Raw genomic sequence first — 26,004 nt, forward strand, 5'->3', positions numbered from 1 at the left:
AACACAACTTTTTATTTTCATCGTAGAAAAATCCAAAGATGTTTGCCCTGCCATGAATTTTGTAAAGTTACTACCACCAGCATTCTTTGTTAAATCTACTAGGCCGACAGTCTGGATTCGCGAAAGCGACAAACACAAGCCACCTGATTAACGGTAGGAGAGCTAAATATAATGTACACCAACAATACATGGCTTTTAATGACAGTACCAAAGATGATTTATGCAAACTACTACTACTTATGCATAAAATATTAATCAGGAACTTTACTTTTTGTAATCTGGATCTATTTTGTTATTCAATAAATATTCAATTCTTTACATATTTGACAGTAATTTCTTTTTCAGGACAGTTGTTTTCATACAAATTTTCACGATCTTAACTATACCTGGGCTAGATAATAAATACATATCGTTATATCTATATTCTTGTACCGTCATTTTACCTAAACATGTAATAATAGCAATACAATATTAATTAATTTACATGTTTTAATTAACATTATTTTAAATTAACATAATTATATAGTTATTTCAATTAAAACATTATAATTATTATTTCTGAGACATTCCTTCGGACCCCCTCCGAAATACATTTCTAGATACTTGCCTGTGACAGATATTTAATTTACAGTAATATTTGTTTTGTGACTATACTTACGTACACAATGCTTTGTGTATTGATGCTAAAGTACTTTGTTCCAAGTAAAATAACATTTAAGATGATTTTTTTTGTGCTCGCAACAATTCATAAAGGTTTTTATGCGCTAAATGTGTACGTCACACTAAGAATAGGGTAACTTCGGTGAATAACGCCAGGCGGGAAATAACGCCATTTCAAAGTTTCAACTCTGAAAACATGGACGCATGTAAAGTTAAGGTGTGACTCACCGTTGTGCGATAAACAATGGTGCCTGGTAGTATTGCTGATAAGAACGGTTGCCATTGTCGAGCCTTCATTTAAGAGAAACACTTTGAACAGTGTAGACGTTTGAGTTGAGTTTCGAGGAAAAAGGGTCCACATTTTCATCGCGCCGACAAAGGTGAGTGTTTTTCTATTGTAGGATTAGATTTTAAATGTTAACAATGCTGTACGTACACAATACGTTTATTACGTAAGTGAATGATGTGTGTACGGTTTTCATGGTCGGTGTCGTAAGTTTAGAACAGTTGGTTAAACTACAGTCTGTTGTTTCGGGAAATAACGCCATCATCGTGTCGGGGTATAACGCCACTCAATTTAAACTCAAATTTAAGGAAATGTTGATTTCGAAAATAGGTTTATCCTTGCTCAGTTACTTTCGAGGCGTACAGATATTTATTCTCGGCTAATTTTCTCTTTCAGATGGCGAGGAAATGTAGAAATATACGGGCCAAATGGTCAGTGGATGACTTGAGGCAAGCTATGGCGGCCATCAAGCAAGGGATGAAGATAGCATGTGCTGCACGTTCCTCGCAGAACTTTGAGGGACTGGGTATCGCGAAAAGACAAAAAAAGACTTTTTTTTTCTAATAACTTACTACAGTAATTATTTTTCCTAGTACAGTTTAGTAAAGAAAATGTGAATGTTTTACTTGTAATTAGGATAATGTGAATGTTTTACTTGTAATTATGAACATGGCGTTATTACCCGACAGGTCTGGAAATAACGCCATTTTGCATTAACACAGAATTTCGTATTTTATTGCTTTCATTATAACAGTGCAATCAATATTTTATTATTACACAATAGAGGAAAGTTCATTCTCCTACACATGTAAGTTTCATGTTCCTAACAATAAAAATGTATGAGTTCCAGAACGAAATGACCAATTGGTGGCGTTAATCACCGAAGTTACCCTATTGCAATTTGAGCTTCTCCGACATAGACGAAGAATATTGTCGCTCGGGAGTTTCCGATGACATTCGCGACACTCAATAGAAGAAAACCTTGGAACATGAACAAGTAAAAGTGATGGTGTGAAATCAATAAAAAGATATTTCCGCAAACAGCATGCATGGCAAATTGATAGATGAACCCTTCCATTAACATGTGATGCTGGTTGTAAAGCGAGTTGATGAACAGTCTAGAATCTATCCTTGCAAACATGGCACATTCATCAGCCATGCTATTGTGCACACTTCCTAATCGTTCGCACCCTTTCAGTAATCTGCATGTGGGTAAATATATTTCATTTCCGCTTCTTGGCAATGCTTCTTTCGATTTATTGGACACTCATGACTGAGTATATTCATAGTACTTGGCAACACTTAAAACAGAGCAGAAAGAGATTTCTGCACTTTAGGCAAGAATAGATTTTGTTGCTTAGGGAAAATGTTATTAATGTTATATTAATTTTGTCCTTTTAATGCTAAAAGCTACTTGGTGCGGTGAAGAAATATAATAATATCTGATTAATGGTTATTGTAACCGAAGTTATCCATTACGAGTTATAAATGGAGCATTCATACGAATGTAATATATTATGCTGCGGTGACAAAAGTGAAGGAAATCTGCGATATGCTATTACCGTGCCACTCTTTTGTTCTCTACATTTGCAATATATCTTTGTTGACGTCATCATGCACCATAGAAATTAATAGAAATCCAAAAATGTTCATGTAACTGCCTTTTAAGTGCTACGCCCTGTTCTAGGTAATGAGTGTCTGCCATCAAAACTGAGGTCGATGCTTTTTAGAAATACAAAGAAAGAACAATAAGCGGCCCAGGGGTGCCCATCCCCCCCAAGGCCAATGGCGCATTGCCCCCAAAATCAAGTCATGTGTCTCCCCCAAATCATATCATTCGCGCCCTCAAACCATATCGTAATCTTCACAAAGTATTTTATTACGATAGCGTGTCAACCAAAAGTAACTGAAGACTAAAATTGGAAAACGCTGTAAGTGCCACAATAATTCAAACACTGGTTTCCACGTTAAACTGCTTCATAATGTGGTAAACGTGAAATGTGGCTGGTAGCCCTCTAAGTAGTTCAAAGGGCGTGTAAAGAAGTCACTAGTGTGCACGTTCTTACGGGCTGATGTACGGAACGATGCGATTTCTCAACACTATCGCTTTTGGCACTTACAACCTTTACCACTTTTAGTCCTCAACTTTTTTCTTAGCTTTATTGAACACTATAATTCATGCGCCCCTCCTCCCTAAACAGGGGCGCCATTTCTCAAGACCACCCCTAAAATCGTTCATCATAATCAGAATATTGTTTGTCTTGTAATGCAGCTTAAGTATAAAAACTTGAGATCCACCGTATTAAAGCGCCAAACACGCAAAAGTGCGAGCGAAGCGAGCAAGAAAATTTTTACATCATTTTCTCTGCAGGCTTTCAAGAATATTAATTTAAATCCCTAAGATCCTGAGTTATTTAGTCCTTTCCTTTTCCAGCTTCTCCTTTGGCACATTCGGGGTCGAAAACGTGTGGATATCATATCGCTAAATATAGTCTCTAAAATGTAACGTTTGAACTCTGTTCAAACACTACAATCCCTTGACAATCTAAGATTTAACACTTTATCACTTTATAAAGAGCTTTCTATCTCCCCCTTTAAATTTAATACTCATTCCTAACACCAAAATGTCCATGCCAATTTTAGACTCACTGCTGATATTGAAGAGTGGATATTGCTCCTCCAAAAAAATGATTCTCAGTCTCCACACTAGAATTTCAGCAACAGTCTAAGGCAATAGTTATACACAAGAATTGGATACCCCCTCAATTTAATGCTCAATCCCCCTCTAACTAAAATACTCGCCATAATCTAAGACTTATAGTTGGATACTGTTTCCCCTAAAGTTTAATTCAGAATCTCCCCCCCCCAAACCCACGTGTCAATTAAGGCCTAATATGTACGAGTTGGATATCCCCCCCCCCCTTCGATAATGCCCTAAACACTTTCTTTTCTTTATCTAATGGATTAAATATGGTGCATTTAAGGTGTAAAATTTTTACATACATTTTAGAAAAAGAAAATGTTGAATTTTATATTATTTGAAGGGAAAAAAATCCCCCTGAAAAATCTCGATGGCGCAACCTGCGCCATAATCCCCCTTGTAGGCACCCCTGAATAGGCGTGTGCGATGGAATAAGGCTCTTTAATATCATTTTTCTAATCGATACTGTCCTCACTTATAGATTATTCAGAACTTTTCAGTAACTTTTTTTCATCATTAGGAATTATGAGCTAACATTCATTTTCTTACAAATAACCTGTACATCCATACCACACACAAATTAACCGAAGATTTCTTTCAAAAGTTGAAACCAAATAATGCCGTATTTTAAGTAAGAATCTGTAAAATTTATTCAACTAAAAAGCTAACCCTAACTTAACACTAAAATATTTTAAAACAATGTTGGTTTTTACAATAACTAATGTATATATACCGGCGGGTGTTGAGGGGTTACAAAAATTTATTGCAAGTAAACTATTGTTAATGTAACCAGTCCAGAACGATCCATGCGTGTATTTTTATATTAAGAGGGAGGTGGAGTTTGGCGAAGGTCGCCGTGGAAAGTGCTTAAATTTAACATGGGCTTTTTTGCATTTTGTTGAATATAACGTTTTAGGACAAAAATTTGCCGGAAAACACACAGTAGATGTGAACTTACTTTATGAAACTTTGAGTACATGACACATTTATGAAATTTCAGTTCGATAAATGTGCACAAATTCCATTATTTTTTTTCAATTTCCCATAAGGAAATACGTAAATATGCACAGAATGGTAATACGATTTGTGGGTAGCACCAACGAAAATGACCATTATGATGCATACTAACGTAATGCTCAATCCTTTTACGACTAAGCTGGGGAGGGCTTTTCTTTCAAAAGTCACTTGCACAGCCAAAAATGATTGTTTAAAAATGTCATGTATTATCGACGGCGAAAGATACGGCCGCTTCAGCCGAATTTCATTCATCATAGTTCGCCACTTGGCCATTAGATGTCTCTGTTCGAATTGCCTCAGGCTGACGGTGAGAGCTAGTTCGCGCGGATGTTTGAATCCTCTGCACAGCTGGGTTCCGTCCCCTCGTCAGAAGGTCCCGTAGCTGTCACAGCTTGATTTATTGCCTCTTTCCCAGGCAAGAAAGCAGGAAGGCCATGAGTTTGTATATGTTTGAGTGTAGAGAAGCAGAGCATATTTACCGTGAATTGAAACCAGTGACACAGTAACTTTATCTCGACCCCTACCGCGAAGGACGTATTTAGGGGGTCCAGGTGTCCCAACCTTCCCCCGAAAGACTTACCAAGTACAAAAATTAAATAATGAAAATAATGAGATTATAAAATAACTTCAATTAAGTAATGAAAATAAGGTTGTTGTTTAATCGCAAATTGTTTATTTCCACAAAAATATTGGTAAGCAATACGACTTTGAATGACAGTACCAAAGAAGATTTATGCAAGAATTATTACTACTTATAATAACATGCAAAATATTACCAGGAATTTTACTTTCGTCAACTGAAAGTAACATCATTTTTTCATACTCAATAAATATTATATTCTTTATCTATTTGACATTAATTTCCTCGCCAGGGCAGTTTCTATTTTTTACAAATTTTGCCGACCTTAACTACGTGATGTAGTCACAAACTCATCCAAACTTCAACACATTGACCAATTTTCCCTACACAGGTATACATTCCATTATAGACTAGGTGTTGTGTCAACTAAGCAAGCTGATTTACAGGTTACTTCTGAAGTAAAAAATATCTTGCCAGCTGGGGGAGGGCAGCGTGCATACTTTCTGTCGCCTATGAGTCTGTTTCTTGATTTTCAAGGATTTACCTGGAAGAAAAGCTAGTTTCTGTAAAAGTTTCAGAGAACCATATTGCTGCCCAAACTTCGTTGGAGTAAGAAAAGGACTATAGAAGAGGAATGTAGATTTTTCAAGTGAAATGCTTAGTTTTGTTGTGAAGTGAATACTGAAAAGCGTAGAAATTGTGTACCCTGATAAAGTAAATTCATTCAGAAGTATTTCTTTATAACGAAATAAATTTGCCATAATCTGTGGCGGAGTGGTTAGCACAACCCGTTGCGACACCAGAGGTTGCGGGTTCGAATCCTGGCCTGAGCATGGGTTTTCTTCATCAATTTCACCATATCATTACTCATCCTCATCGTCGCCATTAGGCAAACGTGGCAGAAAAGCAACTCTAATAAAAAAATCAGAAATACAGTTGAGGAGAGGATTTATGACTTAGTCAATGAACAATTGAAAGCGAAAATTGTTCGTGTTGTTGCCTTTTCGCTCACAATATGCGAAATTACGGACGTCTGTGAGCTAGCTCGGTTAGCTCCCTTCATTCGTGGATGCGATTCTTATCTTGATATGACAGTAAAACTTCTTGAATGATTCCTCCCCGTGACACAAGAGTTGATATTTTGAAGGAAGTGGAGGCCATTTTGCAAATTACAGTCTTTCGTTATATTAAAACTTTTTAATAAAGTTATAATTTGTCCTTCCCAACTTCTCAGGAATACCAGGAATGACAGGAATATTTGTCCACAGTAAAAATACTACGTGATGAAGTTGGAAACAGGTTTCAAGACTTCAGAGGGTGCGAAGGGCAATAATCTCTGCTCCCTTTTCTTTTGATGATGCGTGTGCAAGTCCTGACTTCGAATGGAACTTATTTAATTGCAGTGCAACTCGTAAAGGTGGGCTATCCTTGATTTTTCTTATATCTCCAATAGCAATATCCTCGAATAAGCTATTTTGCTGTAGAAATTTTATTAATTTTGGTTGCACTTGCCTTGGTGAAAAGTTGTTTTCCATAATTAAGATTAATGAAACAGCCGAATGATCAAGAATGACTGACAAAACATTTGTTGTCTGCATTAAGAGTTTCATGCTAACAAAAAAACTTATTGCAGACTTTTGAGAAGCTTGTTAAAAAAAAACAGTGAAATCTGTGCGAAACGAAACTATAATTGCAACAAACAGTTACAATTGTAACCAATTTATACTCGAAAGTAACATGTAAAATACTATAACCATGAAAAAATATGGGGGGAGGTCTATATCATTTACATATCGATGCTGCAATAATAATCACTGGAATCCCCCCCTCGGCCCCATTGGGTCGAACCACTTAGTTCTGGATTTTAAGGTGTTGGGGTTCTAGATGTGTGGCCCGGATAGTTTTGACATTATCGTTATGCGGCCCTACTCACGAATTGAGTTTGACATTGCTGGTCTATAGGACCTGTTGAGGAGATATATGCGTGTGTGTGTGTGTGTCATAGAACATCACTACTTCCAAACAAACTTGATGTGGCTCTAACAGAAACATCTGTTTTTGGAGTGGAACGATGACGAAAAGGTTTACACTGGCCTCCCCGATGGTGCAGTGGTAGCGTCGTCGCCTTGTAATCAAGGGGTTCAAGGTTCGATACCCGGTGGAGGCACATAGTGGTTCGGATTCAACTTTAAACTGTAGGTCCAGTCCCGCTTAGCCTTACTGTGCATAAAGTGGACTTAAAACACTAAATCAATCAACCAACAAAAAGGTTTACTGTTTCTTTGCAAATCTTCAATTAATGTAAAATTTAGTATAAAAACATAATTTTTGCTGACTTTCTAACTTGAGATTTAAAGACAAATTATTACTTCGAATTCTTCATTAACAATAACAAAAGTGATATAAAATATTGGATAAAATTCTTGCCTTCGCTGAGAATCAAATTAGAGATGTACAGGTTAGGAAAGTGGAGGGAGAATTTCCTGGCGTCTTCCCCTTCAATGTGAACGGTGCCTCCTACGTTCTACATTCCATTCAAAATTTCTTCTTAGTTTCAGATATATTTTGCATCCCCTATAGCAGTGGTTTCCAACTTCAAAAGGTCCGAGGGCCAAAATTATATCCAGCAGTTGACTGGCGGGCCGCATTTGGGGGGGGGGGGAGATTAAAAATTACAAAAATCATAAGTACTGAACTGAAAATGTAGTACTTCCGCATGACCTAAATTTCTAAAATCATGCATTAAAAACAATGGAATCACAAATCAGAATTGTATAATTACAATTTATTTCACAAAAACCCAATACTTATGGATGAATTGAAAGAAATTAAAAACACACCATACAAATAAGAATCCTTCATAGTAATTGTTCAATGTAAAAATTGAGGCCGATCTGCTTCTTTTATTAAAGTTGGAATGTCCACTTCAATTTCTGTATTTGAAAGTCTCAGAAGGTGAAGCAGTGAAGCATCTGCCAGTCGGCTTCTGTAGCGGTTCTTGATGAACTTCATGGAAGAAAAAACCTTTTCACACGTGTATTTGCTGCCGAACATCGATGTCATTCTTTGCCCAAAACTACGAAGGGTTGGAAAACGTTCCTTTTGAAAGGTATTTGAAAACCTCTGGCCCCTTTTCTTGCCTAGTTTGAAGGAACACATCGCCTTGCAAATCACGCAATTTAAGTTGGAGAGACGCTTCTTGTTCTTCGATGTTAACGCCAAGAGGATTGCTAAATAGCTGGATGCTGCTTTTAAGTTCTTCAAAATCTTTAATCTGGAGTCAAAGTCATCCATTATTTCTTTAATATCTGCACTGAATTAAAAAAAAAAAAGTCCAGTGTTTCTTCATCTTCTGCTACCCGCCGACGCTTGGAAAATGGAGCAGGTTATTCCTCTCCAAAGCAACGTTGAAAATCTTCAGTTTATTACGAAACCCATTTATGTTTCCATTAAATCTGACACCAGCTGGTTTCTTCCCTGCAGTTTCAAGTTCAGTTCGTTCAGATGACCTGCGATATCTGTTAGAAACGCCAGTTGTTTGAGGAAGTCTATACTCTGAAACTGTTCCTTCAGTAAAAATAGAACGTATTTTAATAAAAATACATAAAATTAGTGTATTTTGCAAACTGGCTTCGCGGGCCGCAAAAAATGGCATTGTGGGCCGCCAGTTGGAAACCCCTGCCCTATAGCATAATGGTAAAGGTGACCCTTGTAATTTAAAATGTCCCGAGTTTGGTATCCGGTGGACGCCTAATAGTTAGTTCAATCCCACTATACATATAAATCCAGTCCCGATTAGTCTATCTGTATATAAAGTAGACTTAAAACAGAAACTCAAGATACTCAAACGATTATCATAAGGTTGGCGGCGGTTGGTGCAGTGAGAGAGCCCCCTCTGTTCAATCAAAATTGTGAAACATAAACTTTTCAGTCAGTAAAACCATCGTGGTACGAACATTAAAATTTTTGTTTCAATTACATATTCGACGTCGATCTTGTTCACCAGATTACCAATTGTGATAACTTTTCTCTGCTTTAAAAACTACACAAGGAAACAAGTTGAAAACGTGAATTGGACAAGGTTTCTTCTCTAGAACTGATTTTTAAAAGACCATGTCTTAGAGATGATCTGAAGGATATTCTATTCTTAAAACGCCAATCAGAATAAGGGATCGGCACTTATGTATATTTTCTCCCGCAGGCACGTGACCGGGGGGGGGGGGGGTGAGGCTGAAGACCGTTCCGAAATCCTACAAATATGTAATTAAAATAGGGTATAGCGGTGATTAATTTTACTTACATTAAACATCTTGTACAATAACTTGTAATATACTGAGAAATTCATCTTCAGGGGTTCTATTCCCCACTTTTTCGCCCTTAGATGGCAGCTGCTGATAAGGGATGAGCCTTCCCCCGCGAAATAAAATTCTGGCTACGGCCCTGCTGTTCTGCATTGTGACTGTATGGTCCGATGCATCATGCTTTGAGTTCCGTCTACGGGACGCGCGCAGGTTCGAGTCTCTTAGGGGAAACGTATCAACTTTTCTCCTGAGATTTCGGCCTGTGCACAGGACCGGTTGCCACCCACCATCGTGAGGAGATTGGGAAGCTATGAATGAGTCACGGAAACCTACAACAAAGATTAGGGGTTAGTCGTGCTGACCGCACATAACTGGTTGGACTGGAAGTGAGGCCGGCAGTCGGTAGGTGGGCTCTGGCCCTCAGGGGCTGTAGCACCACGGGTTTACTTACGTATATTGGCATAGCCATGTGTGGGTCCACAGAGGCTCGGCCTCTCCTCGAAATTCTGTCACTTTATTTTGACCAATTCACTGCGATATTTTTAAGAGTACTTTGTAACACGTATAGTGCTGATCTTGAAGATCATACTATAATTAGTTGGACTGAAATTTTACTTGGGAAGCAATCTATTAACATTGGGAAAAATCACAATAGGAGAGAGCAACTAATGTGATGCAGGAACTGGTCATATGTTTCCACAGGGGATTCCCATCACCACTGAGAGTTTGTCCCCACCCTTGGCCGATTAGCCGGCCCCGTGGCGGAGTACTTATCTCATTTCGTTACGACGCCAGTGGTCCCGGGTTCGAATCCGGTCTGGGCATACGTGTCCTTCGTGAGCGTCTCTTCATCGATTACATCTTATCATCATTAGCCAAGAGTAGCAGAAAGGCGAAGTAAAATAAACAAAATCAATCAACCTTGGCCGATTAAAGCTGCTGTGAACTCCAACGATGAGAACTGTGCAAAGGGACTTAAGTCAGATCATAACAAAGAAAACTACTTCATCAAAGTGTATGTTCAACATTAAACTATTGTTTCCTGACATCTTTGTTACTACTGTACATTTTGTTACATTGTTTTGTCCGTATTTCTCCTTTTCAGTTTTTCCATATGTTATTACACATGTCCACGTTTCCCATTTTTAAATTCCAGGTAGTTTCGCTCCTGCCCATCTCTAATAGGGACTCGATTCGTTAATAGTTGAAATAATAATTGTTACTAATTCTTGCCTTACTATTATCATTATTATTATATATCGATTTTGTATAAAAAAACACTCCCTTCAAAAAAATACTTTCTTTCAACTGATATTCTCTACCTCCTTCTTTACTCTCAATTGATAATTCCAACCTCAACAAGAAAATTGAACAAAATTATAGTAGCCACTGTAATCAACCAAATTTATTCAATCAAAACTTCAGTGATGAAAGTTCTGTCTCTGGAGCCTGCCACTTCTCGCTCCATGCAAGAGTCAGCCAGCAAGCAGTGAAATGCGAATTGCTTTGCCAGTGGAGAAATTTTAGCCTCCGAAACCAGAATTAAAAGAAACAGGTGGGTGTCCTTTTCCTGGAAACCTCACTGCGGGAGTCACGCGGAGGGGAGGGGGTGGTGAAGGGAGGAAGGTTCTCTTCCTAGTCCTCTGATATGTCGCTAGGTGTCTCTATATCGCATCGGGCCAGGAAACTACTTTCATGCCAACCTCCAGGCCACTCTTAAGCTGAGAGTTCATATCCCTGCCGCTAGGCGACACTCAAATCAGCCACATCACTTACAGTGTTTTGTGCAATGTTTTGGTCCCCAAGATCACCTGACCTTACACAATGTGACCTCTTTGTGGGGTTTCATCAAAGACAGGGTATTCGTTTTACCGATGCCGCGTAATATCGTAGCCCTAAGGGAGCGTATCATCGCAGCAATAGATACTATCGACAGGCCCACGTTTATTTGATGCGAGTATGGCTAGAAGTAGACTATCGTGTCGATGCGTCCTGTATCACCCGTGGTGGACATACTGAACATTTTTAGGTGAAAAAAAAAGAAAGAAAAAAAAGTTTCTCGTTCGTTCTGGACTGGTTTCATTAACACAATTTATTGATTGATTGAGTTGGAGTTTTAAGTATACTTTATGCACAGTAAGACTAATCGGGACTGGACCTACAGTAAAAATGGGATCAGAACCACTATAAGCCTCCACTGTATATCGAACCGGGACCCCTTGACTACAAGGCGACGACGCTACCACTGCGCCATCGGGGAGGCCCATTCCTTAACATAAATTCAATACTTTACTTGCAATACATTTTTGTAACCCCTCAAGTATTTATGAAACACCCGGTATAATATTTCAATTTGTAACCTGCTTAATAACAATAATAAACTCACCCGTATTTGTTCCACTTCCACGTATTCACTTCAATGATTCAGGTTGACAAATATGAACTGCAAAAATGTTCGTTGTTCGTACAAGAGTATAAGCTTTAGTAAAGAGACGAAACGGGAAGAAGCATATTACCGGATGTGTATTGTAAGGTTTTTCAAACTGCCACTTGTCTGTGTAATTTTACCATTCCACTTAACAATTTTGACGATTTGGTTGTTGAAAAGAAACAACACAGCAACAACAAGACATTAACTCGTTGCAGCAATGCAGCGAAAGATTGTATTTCACTCAGCTCTGTAACATTGAATAGGTATGAATAAACCGAAGTTTGATCTCAAACTTCCTAATTCTGTTCAATTGGTTGGGTTGGGATTGACACTTTCTGATTTCCATTAAGATAACGTTAGAGTGCCCTACAGTCCAGCCTGCATTGTTTTGTATTTCCATTAACTATTGCCCTTTACGTGTTCTTACATAGTAGAGGAAACTAAACAATTCAACTAAGGTAACTGATAATGCGCAATATTTCCTGTTACCATAAATACATTTCCATTTAATGCACATTTAATGGATAACTCTTAATGTATATGTGGATCACGATATATATATCATTCAATAAATGGACAATGCAACACTGTACAATCAGATGTGGGTAAATAACTTTTGGCTGAAATTAAAGAAATAAAACAATTCTTTCCCTTTACTTTACGTTAATGTTGGCAAGAAAAGTTGTTTTTGCTTATACAGAGTGTTTCAAAAGTCGCGCAACCCGAATTTTGAAAATGTATATCATGAAAACCGTAAAGGATATTTACACTGGATTTTCTTTATTATTATTATATTATTGAGATATTTTTAAATGCTTAACATTATCATTTTACTCCATATAGAAAAATTAGATAAATTATTAACTGGCGGAGGGCAGAGTTAAATTGTTCCCAAAATTGCAGTTTTGAGCTAGAAAAATATGTAAGAAATTATGGAAGGGTCATAATTAGACGTCTGAAGATTGATGCCATGTCAATTTGTCATTTGCGAGCAATATTTATCATCTGCAGCATTTGATGGATTTATGACTGGCGATTCTATGAGTTGCGTGAAAAAGTTCCATTTTGGGACATATCTCAGTAGCTGCCAACACTAGCATGTCGAAATTTTGACAACGCACACAACATGCGTTCAAACATTGGCCGTACATTTGCATCAAAATTATAATTTTAACGCAGCCTTCCGTCAGTTTTTAATTTATCTAATTTTGTGTGGAGTAAAATGATAATGTTAAGCATTGAAAAATATCTCAGTGGATGAGGCTTTATAATACAGAAAACTCAGTGTAAATAGCTCTTACGGTTTTCATGATATAAATTTTCAAAGTTTGGATTGAGCGACTTTTGAAACACTCTGTACAAGAGCAGTACTTTCTCTGTTACCTGTCGCCATAACATTATTTTCTTTCGTCATGTTGCGTAAGCATTAAAGTTCACTTTTAAAAAAAATGGCGGAAGAATATATGCAGTTTGAAGTCACGAAGTGCAACGGATTAACGACTACCATATGTAAATAATTAATTACGTATGAATTGAAGAAGGTTGTGTCTGTCAGTTTGTTTCATATGCAATAAAATCTTTTCCTATGTTTTTTTGTTTGTTACGAGAGACATTTGTTAATTTAAAATTGCAGGATTAGCGATGTGTGTGTAATGTATATAACTTTCATTACAAAAGAAAGTAGTAGATTCCAACGCTACTCATGTTTAATTAACACATCGTGCTATATTACTTATGCAACAATTGCCAATGTGCATTGTTAATGCAAACAAACACCTTCCTGCTCGACAACAAGGAAGTGCGAGATTTATGAAGCCTGGTCTAAAAATTTATGAAATATTTTTTCAACCTGCCCATGGAAATACCAGTAAAATGGATTCACACAATTCTGATTAAGAAGTCATACACTTCTTGAGTTAGGGAACGATTTATTGCGTATAATTGCAACCTACTGTTAACAAGAGTTGCCTTTGGGTTGAAATTGTTCTCTAAAATTTTGACGGACACAAGGGAATGCCTCAACAGGGGATTTTACATATGTTCAAGTTGAAATCGGTTCCGGATTTCAGCTTTACAACATGCATTCAGAAAAAAAAAAAATCAGTTTTCTATATCTTCATCAAAATTTATGGCCAGTGTGGGGATCGAACCCACGACATTCGCGTTATTAGCACGACGCTCTAACCAGCTGAGCTAACCGGCCGAGCAAGTGACAATCACACAAGTACATGTTTTGTGCGAATAACTTCACTAAATCAACACACACTGTAATTTGCAGATTTGATTCCACAATCCTCACGAAGATATCACTGTCACAGGGTGTGAACCAACGGCAGTTGCTCAATTGATACGCCTTTATCAACATATTATGCAAAGGTCCGAAACAGGAAAATTCAATCACTGAAACAATATAACCTTTTCGTGGAGGTAGAGAGAAACCTTTCATTTCAGGAGACTAATCCATTACCCGCTATCTAATCGTTTCGTTTACCACAAATAAGTTGATAGAAACAAACCCAGGGACGTCGTTAGGGGGGGGGGGAACTGGCCCCGGCAAAAGTCCACGTAGCCCCGGGAAACTGTCCTGTATTTGCTGGAAATTTTACTTTGATGACAAATATTGCAAAATAATTCTTTAGTAAATTTTGTTTTCAGTTTGAAACACTTCTTCAATTTTCAGTAGCACGAATCCCAAGCAAGGCATTTCTTTCTTATTTCCCTGTCTCTTGCTTGTTGAACACAACAAACAGATGTTTTGGCAGAGGTTGCAGTTAATGGTTTTATGGTCCGCCCCGAAGTGGGAGACCTATTGAAAATGCACTTTTTTCCCCCTGCTGCACACCAGATCCAGAATCCCCCCCAAATCCGTACTTTCTCTCCATCTGGCTCTGCACTGGCACCATGGGCGCCGAAAGGACGACACAAACAGGAAGATTTAGCTACGGGTGGCTAGAACTTTCTGGGTTAATTATTTTATGGTTCAGAAAAGATATCCCCATGCGTTTCAAGTTCCAAGAACAGAATTCTATTGCTTGTCCATTTTTCGGCGCGGGAATGAATGACATAGCGGTTCTTCTCACATGCACTCAACCCTCCTGCTAATGACCTGTCCTGCAAAGGAGGGAAAGGACACTTTCTGAAAATTCGGAGAAACATCGAAGCGGTCGGTTCATCTGTTGATTTGGTGGGCTGTCAGATAGTTTGGAAGCTTGGTTTGAAGTAGGATTTGTGGTCCAAGCGGTGGTTAACTTCTGCAAACGCGAGAAGATAGAATCACGGGGGGTTCGTCATCTCTTTTTCGTACATCGCGAGTGAAATGTCGAATGTGAAACTGCCAGATTGTCTTCCTCTGGAAACAATGGATCAGGATCGACTGCTTGACCAAATGTCGAACTTATTGACGTTCTAAAAGAGAGTCTGACTACCATACAAGATCCTGGTTTCGACTCCCAGGGTGGTTGATCTCATGTATAATGAAGAAACCACGTTTCAATTAAGGGAGAAAACTAGGTATGTAGCAATTTTTTACAGCCGTCTGTATGCTCTATAAGTATCATGTTTCAAAATTTGTGTATCTTTCTGACTTTCTGTGATTTTTCTTCATTCAGCTTCCACCTACAAATCCGGAAGCTGTTGCTGCTTAGGTGGCAAGGTTGACTAGACATCCAAATATAATTAATCCCTAGTCATACAGCGAATAATAGTTATATAATATAATCATGAGTTAAGAAGAAGCAAATTACTTACCAAGCATTTTCTGTTTCTATTTGTTGCACCAGGTTCACTACGATGCCAGCGGTCCTGGGTTCGAATCCCGGTATGGGCGTGTGTGTTCTTTATGATGGTCCTCTCATCAATTTCACATCACTCATTGTCATCTTCATCTTCACGATTAGCCAAAAAGGATCAGAAAAGCGAAGTAAAATAAACCAAATCAATCCTTTATATTACGCCGCTTTTCTGCCTCTTGGGTTAAATGCGACGATGAGGATGAATGATGAGCCGCAGGAATCGCGATGAGAGAGACATGATACAACCATACCTGTTCAAGGTCCGAAACTTGGACCTCTGGTTTTATAGCGTGTTATACTCAGTGGAATTATTAGTAAGAAAAACTTTAAAAGTAGGGTGAAAGGAAGCAAAATTGTATATTCATGAAAAGCCATTTTTAGGTTTTCTAAAACCTTACAATTATCGAGTTCGTGTTTTAAGTCCACTTTATGCACAGTAAGGCTAATCGGGAATGGACCTACAATTTAAAGTGGGATCCGAACCACTATGTGCCTCCACCGGGTATCGAACCCGGGACACCTTGATTACAAGACGGCAACGCAACCGCTGCGTCATCGAGGAGGCCCAGAAAAACTTACAATTAGTCAGCAAAATTAATATTGAAGGACAAGGCCTGGTAATAGTGCTTTCATTCGGTTGCGCGTGGTCATCACATCGAGTCCCATCTAGTTTCAAGAGCAGAATTCCAACTATTTCCCAAATTGTCCTCAAGGTGTTGGGACAGCACAGAAATTTTGGAACTAATACAAGCAGCCACGTACCCAAGGAAGGGGCTCGGGAGCTGCAGTCCTTTCCCGAAATCCTACAAATATCTGTTTTTAATAATGTGTAATAGTAATAAAATTTACTTCATTAACAGGATTAAATGGCCACGGTGGCTCAGTCGGTAACGCGTCTGACTACCATGCTATAGGTCCCGGGTTCGATCCCCCGGCCGGTTCAAATCCGGGAACTTTTCTAACGGTGAAAGCGGCCCCAGCGTCGAATAACATGGGTACCTGGGGGAAACCCTGGGGTGTAAAGGCGGTCAGGGGCGTGATGCTGATCACATCATCCCCACTCACGACCGGATCAAGAAAGAAAGTGTGGGGCGTTACCCCCACACCCCCTATACGCCTTCATGGCGTGGTGCTATGCACAGGGGAACACTTTACCTTTACCTTTAACAGGATTAAAGATCTTGTATATGGTAAGTTGCAATATACCGAGAAATTCATCTTCAGCGCATTTACCCCTCCCCCCAACACCTTCGCCTTTACATCGCGGCTGCTAATAAGGGATAAACCCTTTCCGAAATCAAATTCTGGCTACCAGCCTGACCACCAGGGATCGAATCTTGAACCTTTCGATTGATTGAAGTGGTTTTTTAAGTCCACTTTATGTACAGTAAGGCTAATCGGGACTGGACATACAGTTTAAAGTGGTATCCGAACAACTATGTGCCTCCATCGGGAATCGAACCCGGGACCCCTTGTTGAACCTGCCGAACCAAAGACGAGAGCGTAATCATTTGAGCGTGTGAGACTTTTTTATCCAGCGCCATCATATATTCAGTTTTCCACCCACAAATAATATTAATTTTAATAAATTAGACTTGTGCATAAAATTGTTATCGTCATTATTCTCCAAGTGAACAATCATATACCATAGACGACTTGGGCCCGCCCTTTAGAATAGTGCTTAACGCGGTCGCCTTGAACTAAGAGATACCGGATTCGATTCCGGTACAAACTGTATACATGAGATGCCTAACTTGAACTCATTACGCACACATTTCATATTTGCACTGTAAACCTGGTTCCAGCACTTTATATCTAAAAGGGTTTTATCTACTTCTCAATTTTCTTCGAGCAAATCTAAAGACTAATAACATTGTTCTTGGTGTATCAGCCATTAAGTTAATGAGTTCATTCTGCATTTAGTTTGCGAGTCTATATCCGTAGACTGTTGGGGGCTACAGAAGAAAATGATGTTCCTTTCCAATTTATTGATTGGTTGAGTTGGTGTTTCAAGTCCACTTTATGCACAGTAAGGCTAATCGGGACTGGTCCTGCAGTATAAAGTGGGATCCGAACCACTATGAGAATCCATCGGGTATCGAACCCGGAACACCTTGATTACAAGGCGACGATGGTACCATGCGCGATCGGGGAGGCCCTTGTACCTTTCCAAGACTATATATTATATTATTATATTATATATATATATATATATATATATATATATATATTGTATAATGCATGTATACAGTATAAGCCTATATGGTGTATAAATAGTTTGGTAGAAAAAACTTACGTTTGGGCCCCGACCCCAAACTAATCAACCTAGGTACGTCCCTGTTCTCCTCACACCTTGATCATTATAAATTGTAGAGTTAAAAGACACCGATCAGATCAGAGATATTTTAAATCTTACATACCTTCAGAAATAGGTGAAAAACGTCAATGGGAAAAAATGGGTCCATGGAAATACCAGTAAAATGAAGTCACACAATTTTGATTAAGAAGAAACACACTTCTTGAGTCAAGAACAGATTTATTGCGTATAAATGCAATCTATTGGCAACGCGAGTTGATTTTGGGTTGAAATTGTTCTTGAAAGTCTTGACGGACACAAGGGAGTGCTTCAACAGGGGATTTTACATATGTTCAAGTTTAGACGGTTGTGGATTTCAACTTTACAACATGAGTTTAGAGAAAGGAATAATCGGTTTTCTATGTCTTCGCCAAAATTTTTGGCCAGTGTGGGGATCGAACCCACGACATTCGCGTTATTAGCACGACGCTCTAACCAGCTGAGCTAACCGGCCAAGCGACTGAATATTACACACGTACACGTTTTGTGGGAAAAAAAAACTTGATTAAATCAACACACTAAGTAATTTGCAGATTTGATTCCACAATATTTACGAAAATATCACTGTCACAGGAAGTGAAAAAAAGACATTTGGTCAATTTATATGCCCTTATCATCATATCATACAAAGCTCCGAATCAGAGAAAAATCATGACTGAAACAATATAACCTTTTCGTGGCGGTAAAAAGAAACCTGCAATTTCATAAGACTAATCCATTATCCGCTATCTAATCGTTTCTTTTCCCACAAATTAGTTGACAGGAACAAACACATTTTCCTCACATCTTTAATAAAAAAAACAAATAACCCATGGCTCTACAGCACTGGCTTATCTCCTGAATTCCAGTCTCCTGCAGTCAGAGTCCAAAGCACAGCGCCTAAGAGGAGGAGGACCATCACACCTTCATCATAAAAAAAATGTAAAGTTCACTAATTCCATTCAAGACACCGACCAGAGGTATTCTTAATAATATTACCTTAATAATATATTAGAAATTGGTGAAAAATGTCAGTGGGAATAGAATGTGCACATGGAAATGGAGTTACACAATTCTGATCACTTCTTGAGTTAAGAACAGATAGTGTTGCGTATGAATGAAATCTGTCGGCAACACAAGTTGCTTTTGGGTTGAAATTGTTCTTGAAAGTCTTGACGGACACAAGGGAGTGAGTCAACAGGGGATTTTACATATGTTCAAGTTTAGATCGGTTCTTGATTTCAGCTTTACAACATGAATTCAGAGGAAAAAAATCGGTGTTCTATGTCTTCACCAAAATTTGTGGCCAGTGTGGGGATCGAACCCACGACATTCGCGTTATTAGCACGACGCTCTAACCAGCTGAGCTAACCGGCCATGCGACGAAAAATTACACACGTACACGTTTTGTGGAAATAAGTTGATCAAATCAACTCTCTCTGCAATTTGCAGACTTGATCCCACAATACTCACGAAAATATCACTGTCACAGGGAGCAAACCAACGACAGTTTCTCAATATGACTTTATAACTATATCATGCAAAGCTCCGAATCAGGAAAATTGTATGACTGAAACAATTGCGTGCACAATTGTTCACAAGTGATGAAATAACAATTTGCACTCTTGTAATAAAAAAGAAGTATTTTAATTGATGTCCCAATTATAACTTCTCTGCAGAAATGAACTTGCGTTACCTATTGTGCAAAATGCACGCAAATGTTTCACAAATAATTGACAATAGTTTGAATCAAATCATGAAAGCCAAATGTGCGTAAAATAACCTGAAGTGACCAAATTGCAGAACAGGCATTCTTAGGCACGATTAAGCAAAGTAGGCGCTTACCCTCAAAAGAGGCAGTTATAGGTAATATAAAAATGCATTTTTGGACTAAAACACCATGAAACGAACTTAAAATATTAAAGCCTACGTTTTACTACAAAGGAATAAAAATGTCAAATAGGTAAAAACAAGAGCCCTAGTGATTAAACAAATTGTTTACTTCAATAGCCTCTACACGCTGTAGGGCCACATAGTGGTTCGGATCTTTAGTCCCGATTAGCCTTACTGTGCATAAAGTGGATTTAAAACAAATCAATCAACTCTACACGCTGCAAAAATTTGTCCGTGTTGTACAGTCAACGGCAAAGATAATGGTAGAGAAATTGTCCACCGCTATTTTCATTACTTTTTGGTTTTACATCCTGTGTTGTTTTAAGGAAAGAAACTATGTTGGTTCGAAGCAGGCATTGTTCTTTGCTTATTGAAGTCATTATTTCAATTCGTTGTTATGATATCGTGTAATTCAGACCGAATGAAAATGTTGGTGGACAATTCGCCTACTGTTTCTTTCGCCGTGGGGTGTACGTACGTGGACACCCTGTATATAATTTTAGCACGCAACTTTAATTGGACATAACCACTAACATTGAGAAAAAATACCTGTACAGTGGGATCCATCAGTATTACAGTCCAAATTGTCCATCACCATGTTCGTGCACTTTATTTGACCCAATAAAAGCTTCAAGAATTATTAAAAAACTCAAAACAAGATGTTGACAACTTCTGCACCAGCATACAAAAAATCCATCCCTTAGAAACACATTGGATGCAAGAGAGAAATTAATGAAAATAGTCATGGACAATTTGCAAGGTAATACCCATGGATCCAACTGTACATATTGACTGTCAAATCCTTTCCGGTTTTTTAGGTTACACGCTTGGTTTAGTTAAAACTTGAACGTTCTTAACTTGTTACACAGAGAAAAAAGTTTGTTTTTTATAACCCCTCCCCCAAAAGGTTTGATACACAGTGCAAGCACACAGTGATTTGGATCCCACTTCAAACTGTAGGTCCAGTCCCGATTAGCCTCTCTGTGTAAGAAGTGGACTTAAAAACAAATTCAATGACAAAAAAATGTACTGTTGTACGTACAACCTATGTATTTAAATAGGCGACATTGTAGGGTTACATCCCATGTCTATTTAGTAGTATACACTGCTCGTTCTAATTTCAACTTTCAGTTAATTTCTTTAATACTGAACAAATTGCATGTTGTTGCATGTTGCGGATGATGGTGGTTTTACATTAGTTGGAGTTTCAGCTTCGTAGCTTTGCCTCCGGGCTTCAATGGTGATGTTGTTATTCTCTGTACTTACTAACATGGTTGCTTAGTTAACTCCATACAGCTGTCGCAGGCGAGTAATTGTTGAATGTCGATGTCTTCAACTTCTTGCAGGCCTGGAGGGAAGAGCCGTCGCGCTCCTTCGAGATGATCACCCATCATCGCTAAGATCCTTGCCTCACTGGAGACGGGGCAGCTTGTGGGTTCTCCGAGCCAGTTGGACGTGTCCCTGCAGTTGAATTGTTGAGTTGTGGTGGTGGGGCTGCTTGGCCCAGAACTTAATTTTCTCGCGCATCATGAAGTCGAATAGCTTTTCCTGATTCAGACCTTCATGTATATGTGCTGTTGATGTAAAGCGGTCAGCTCCATACACGATACGAAGAGCTCTGTTTTGAACCCGTTGTAATGCTTCTAGATGTCCTTTGGCACTGTGTAGCCACACTGCAGAGGCGTAGGTGACTTGCTTGAATACCCTTATCCGTACACTGATGGGTAGTATCGGGCTGCGGAAGACCGGGAACAGTTGTCCGACACGCTGTGTGCCTCTGTTGGCTGTATCTTTGAGGTGTTTTCCGAAAGAGAAACCGTGGTCAAGTGTAATGCCAGATATTTAGCTGAATCTGCCTGAGGTACATTTCGTTGATGGAGTCTGGGTTAAGGGTTGAAGCGAGTCTTGTTCTTAGTGTAGACCACCACTGAACCTTTGTCTTGCTTAACCTTTATTCGCCACTTCGTCGTCCATCTTTCGTAGAGGCGAAGGCATCTTTGCATTAAGATTTCACTGTAAATCCTGTTAACACTGGAGGTGAATTGCCGTGTCGTCTGCAAATACTGCGAGGGTGACCGAAGGCGACGCTGGCATGTCGGCGGTGTACAGGGCGTATATCAATGGTGAAATGCATGATCCCTGTGGAACGCCTGCAGTGATCGGTTTCGGGCCTGAAGTGGTTTCGTTGAATCGAACGACGAATTCCTTGTTGTCCAAAAAGGAACGGAAAAGGTTCAGTTGATATACAGGGAAGCCGAGGCGATCGACCTTGAAGATAAGTCCCTCGTGCCACACTCTGTCGAATGCCTTTTCGACATCGAGGAACACTCCCAGTGTTGTGTCCTTCCGGTTAAAATTTATGGTGGTCATGTCGACGACTCTCATTAGTTGGGTGACCGTACTGTGGTTGGGTCGAAAGCCGTGCTGGAAATCAGGTAACAGCTGGGCCTGAGTGATGAAGTCTTGTAGGCGATCTGCAAGCAGCCTTTTGAACACTTTTGAGACATGGTTGAGGAGACTGATAGGCCTGTAGCTAGCTGGAAACAGGGCGTTCTTCCCGCTTTTGAGGATGGGGCAGATGGTAGCCATTTTCCATTGATGCGGGAAGTAGGCACTCAGAAGCATTGCATTGAAAATGCGTGTGATGTAAACTATCATCTTCCTGGTGCCATTCCTCAGGTCGTCTGGTATTATTTTGTCCACTCCTGGCGCACGGTGAGGGTTAATGTGCAATATAACCCGCGCAACCTGCCGTGGGTTGAAGATCTGCGGTACCGGATCTTGTAGGTTGATCTGTGGGAAGTTGGGGACCCACTCTTCTACAGCATCTATTGTTCTATCATCGCACGGCTATGGATTCGGTGATAGTTGGTCTTGGTAGTGTAATACCAGTTCTTTAGCCCTGTTGTTGGGGTCATACTGTATCCCCCTCGCTGTGTGTAGAACAGGTGTTAGTTATCTCTTACGTTTCCCTGGGATATTACGTGTGATTCGACAGAAAGAGGATGGCTTTCCCTGAGTTTCCTGCAGCGCTTTGTCCCACTTGTCTTCAAGCGCTCTGGTGGTATGGCGACTATTTGACGTTGCATTTTGTTTTGCAGTCTCTTGTAATGTTGTAGCCGAGATGTCTGGAACTTGCGTCGTGCCCATCTTTTGACTTTGATGAGCAGGTGTAGATGAAGATCGTCCTTTTTAATGAGTTCATCAGGAGGTAGATATGTATCAGTTCTTCTTTTGGCCTCTGAGGTGGCTGCCGTTAACCGGTGCACCGATGCTTCTATCTCCTCAGGTGAATGGATAACGTCCTGCAAGTTGATGTTTGCATTAACCTCCTGTCTGTACTGATTCCAATCAGTGGTGTAGATTTTCCTTTGTGCTTTCTCCCTCGTTAGTAAGTTGTGCGAGAGGGTGAATAACATCGGCTCGTGATCGGACTCCAAGGCTGATATTATAACGATCAAATCTTGCCAACTATCAGGTAAATAGATTAATCACCGTAATAAGCAATAAAAAAGAATTGGACTGTGTCTGTTACCCGAGAGTTGCATTGTGGAATACAGATGACAAGCCGCTTTCCCGAGCAAGGCGGCCGATCCTCAGGTAAAAAAACAAAACAAAACAAAAAAATACAGCTTTGGAGCCAATGAACGGATTCGATTGAAATTTAAGACAGCCCAGTATCAGATCCGGATCGGCAAAATCCCAAAAACACAACATGATAGGAGGTGAATTAAGGGAGATATTAAAGGTTAAAGAGCGAGAGTGGATGACAATACGTACAGACTCCCCGTCGCTGCCTACGGAGCGACCGTGCAGAATACAATGGATCCGGCGAGAGGGTAGCCTCCCTTCGAGGAGTCACTGGAGATAGGTCAAGGAACTCAAATTACACGGGCAAAGATAGAAGGGTAATATGCCACGGTTTGAGTACGATTTAACAAGGCGTAGACCGAGAGGGTATCATAACGAACATTGGAATAGCACATAAATAGACAAGCGGGGAAGCGGAAAACACAGTTTATCTTACACAACCTCTCGGGAACCATTCGCGCTTACAAATACTCGCCTCGTGTGTCTAACCAATCAGGGTTGTGTTTAGTTCGCTCGGGATTGTTTACAATCACGATGGAAGAGAGAGCGGGAAAGAGCCCACCGAGCACAAATTCTGCTACAATACTACAGATGCCAACGTCTCGGGCACGGATCAGAGACCTGCTTCGCGAATCCACGTTGCGTGAAGTGTGCAGAGGGCCATTTCACCAACGAATGTCTGAAGAAAGGAGAGAAATTTGCACCTAAATGTACCTTATGCTCCGAAGAACACCCAGCCAGCTATCGTGGGTGTCCAGTCATCAATGCTATGAAAGCTGCACACAATTCGGGCTCCCCAGGAACTCAGAAACAAGACCGGCACCACCACCACCACCAAATCCTAAGGATTTCCGACCACTTCCAAAGAGGCCGGACACCAACATTCAAGGAATTTCACCATCAACTCGGCCTAGAGCAGCTCAAACAACTCCAAAGGCTGCCCCGCCCGTTCCACAGTCATTCAAAGGAGAGGGAAGGAGGAAAGAAGATTTCAAAAACGGCCCTTATAAGGCACAAAAGCAGCCAGAAATTCCACCAATGAAAACTCGCCAAACAGTGAAGGAGCGCGGAGGCTCTTCCCTGCAGACCGAAAGGAAGTACATTTCTTCTGCTCCCCAGAACTCACAACGTCTTCCAGCTGAGCCAGAAATGATCGCAGCGGTGCAACACCAGATCGACAACATGGAGATATCAGCAAGTGCCACTCCAACTGCCGAAACAAATCTTCGTGCAGATCTTCACTGCACTTTTGTACAAGGCGACTATTTCAAAAAAGTTCTTATCTGCAATCAAAAACTACCTTCGGCGGATAGGTGCCGCACCGGAGGGGCCAGGGAAAGTAACTATCATGATCGAGGTTCACATGGAAATGCTCCTCCTTGGTGAACGCTAAAACTACAATACTTCAACATCAGATTTCCATATGTTTATACAAAGCTGGGAGAGCGCTACATCAGCTGGCAGGAAATATTGGGTTTGTGGTCCAAGCTCCACGTTGCCCTACCCACTATCCGAAGATTCAAGGCCGACCAGATACCCTAGACGTCGTATTAACCAAAGAACTACAGCTTCAAGCCGAACCCTCAGTGATATTTTAACGGCGTTTGCCTTAGTGTGTACGACGACGCTCCAGCGGTACGTTACGTGGGTAATGTAAATAAACAAGAAACAAATAAACAATAGGCAATGATTAATGCAATATTTACCTTTTGTGCCAGGGTAAGTGCCATCAGGTGGAGCCCAAGAGGGTAGAATAGATGTTACAGTTGCGAATTACACACCACAGGGTTAGTTTATTTTATATGATATAATTGCTAGATAAGAGAACATGCATAAAACACTTACATTAATGCCCCTTTCATTCCTACATTCAATATCTCATGCATACTTCGGCATTTCAAGACACCATTAATTAATACAAATTTAGTTTTGGGGGATGTTTAAAGACAGTAGCATTGATTACATCTTTTCCTATTTTTTCATTCACGTTTCCGTTTCCGGGTATCTTATGTTCAGGTAGGAGCTTAAGCATGGACGAAAACACGACTCCTTTATGCAGGGACTGTATAATTGAATGTTATTAGGTTTACCTTTATACTGTTCCTTTTTTTAGGTCAAATTTGATCACCGTTATATAATTACAGCGACAATCTATAGTGTCGGACAATCTGAAGGTTAAGTTCTTTGCCTAATTGAATGACTGAAAGTTGTATTCTGATTTACATAATAATATCATCGCTGGTACGATCTAATCACTGTAATAAGCAATGTCAATGAGTAATTTTTTCGTAAATATGCGAGTTCATTGGGCGTTTAAAGTTACGACTGGGCGAACGAAGCTTCTCCATTTACATACGTCACACTTTTCACTCGGCTTACCTTGCCAGATCTGTTTGATGTAATCCTCTTGGCGATGGT

At 39.8% G+C, this 26,004-nt stretch overlaps 3 non-coding genes across 3 annotated transcripts; all 3 read right to left on the bottom strand.

Moving 5' to 3' along the window:
* Positions 1-14,105: 14,105 nt before the first annotated feature.
* Positions 14,106-14,179, bottom strand: TRNAI-AAU (transfer RNA isoleucine (anticodon AAU)). The gene has a single exon. It is a non-coding gene; the product is annotated as a tRNA-Ile (tRNA).
* Positions 14,180-18,503: 4,324 nt separating this feature from the next.
* Positions 18,504-18,577, bottom strand: TRNAI-AAU (transfer RNA isoleucine (anticodon AAU)). The gene has a single exon. It is a non-coding gene; the product is annotated as a tRNA-Ile (tRNA).
* An 828-nt stretch (positions 18,578-19,405) lies between these two features.
* TRNAI-AAU (transfer RNA isoleucine (anticodon AAU)) lies at positions 19,406-19,479 on the bottom strand. Its single transcript has one exon. It is a non-coding gene; the product is annotated as a tRNA-Ile (tRNA).
* Between the last annotated feature and the right edge of the window lie 6,525 nt (positions 19,480-26,004).

The sequence above is a fragment of the Lepisma saccharinum genome, chromosome 1, assembly GCF_977018435.1.
Source record: "Lepisma saccharinum chromosome 1, izLepSacc3.1, whole genome shotgun sequence".
In the NCBI taxonomy this organism is placed as follows: Eukaryota; Metazoa; Arthropoda; class Insecta; order Zygentoma; family Lepismatidae; genus Lepisma; species Lepisma saccharinum.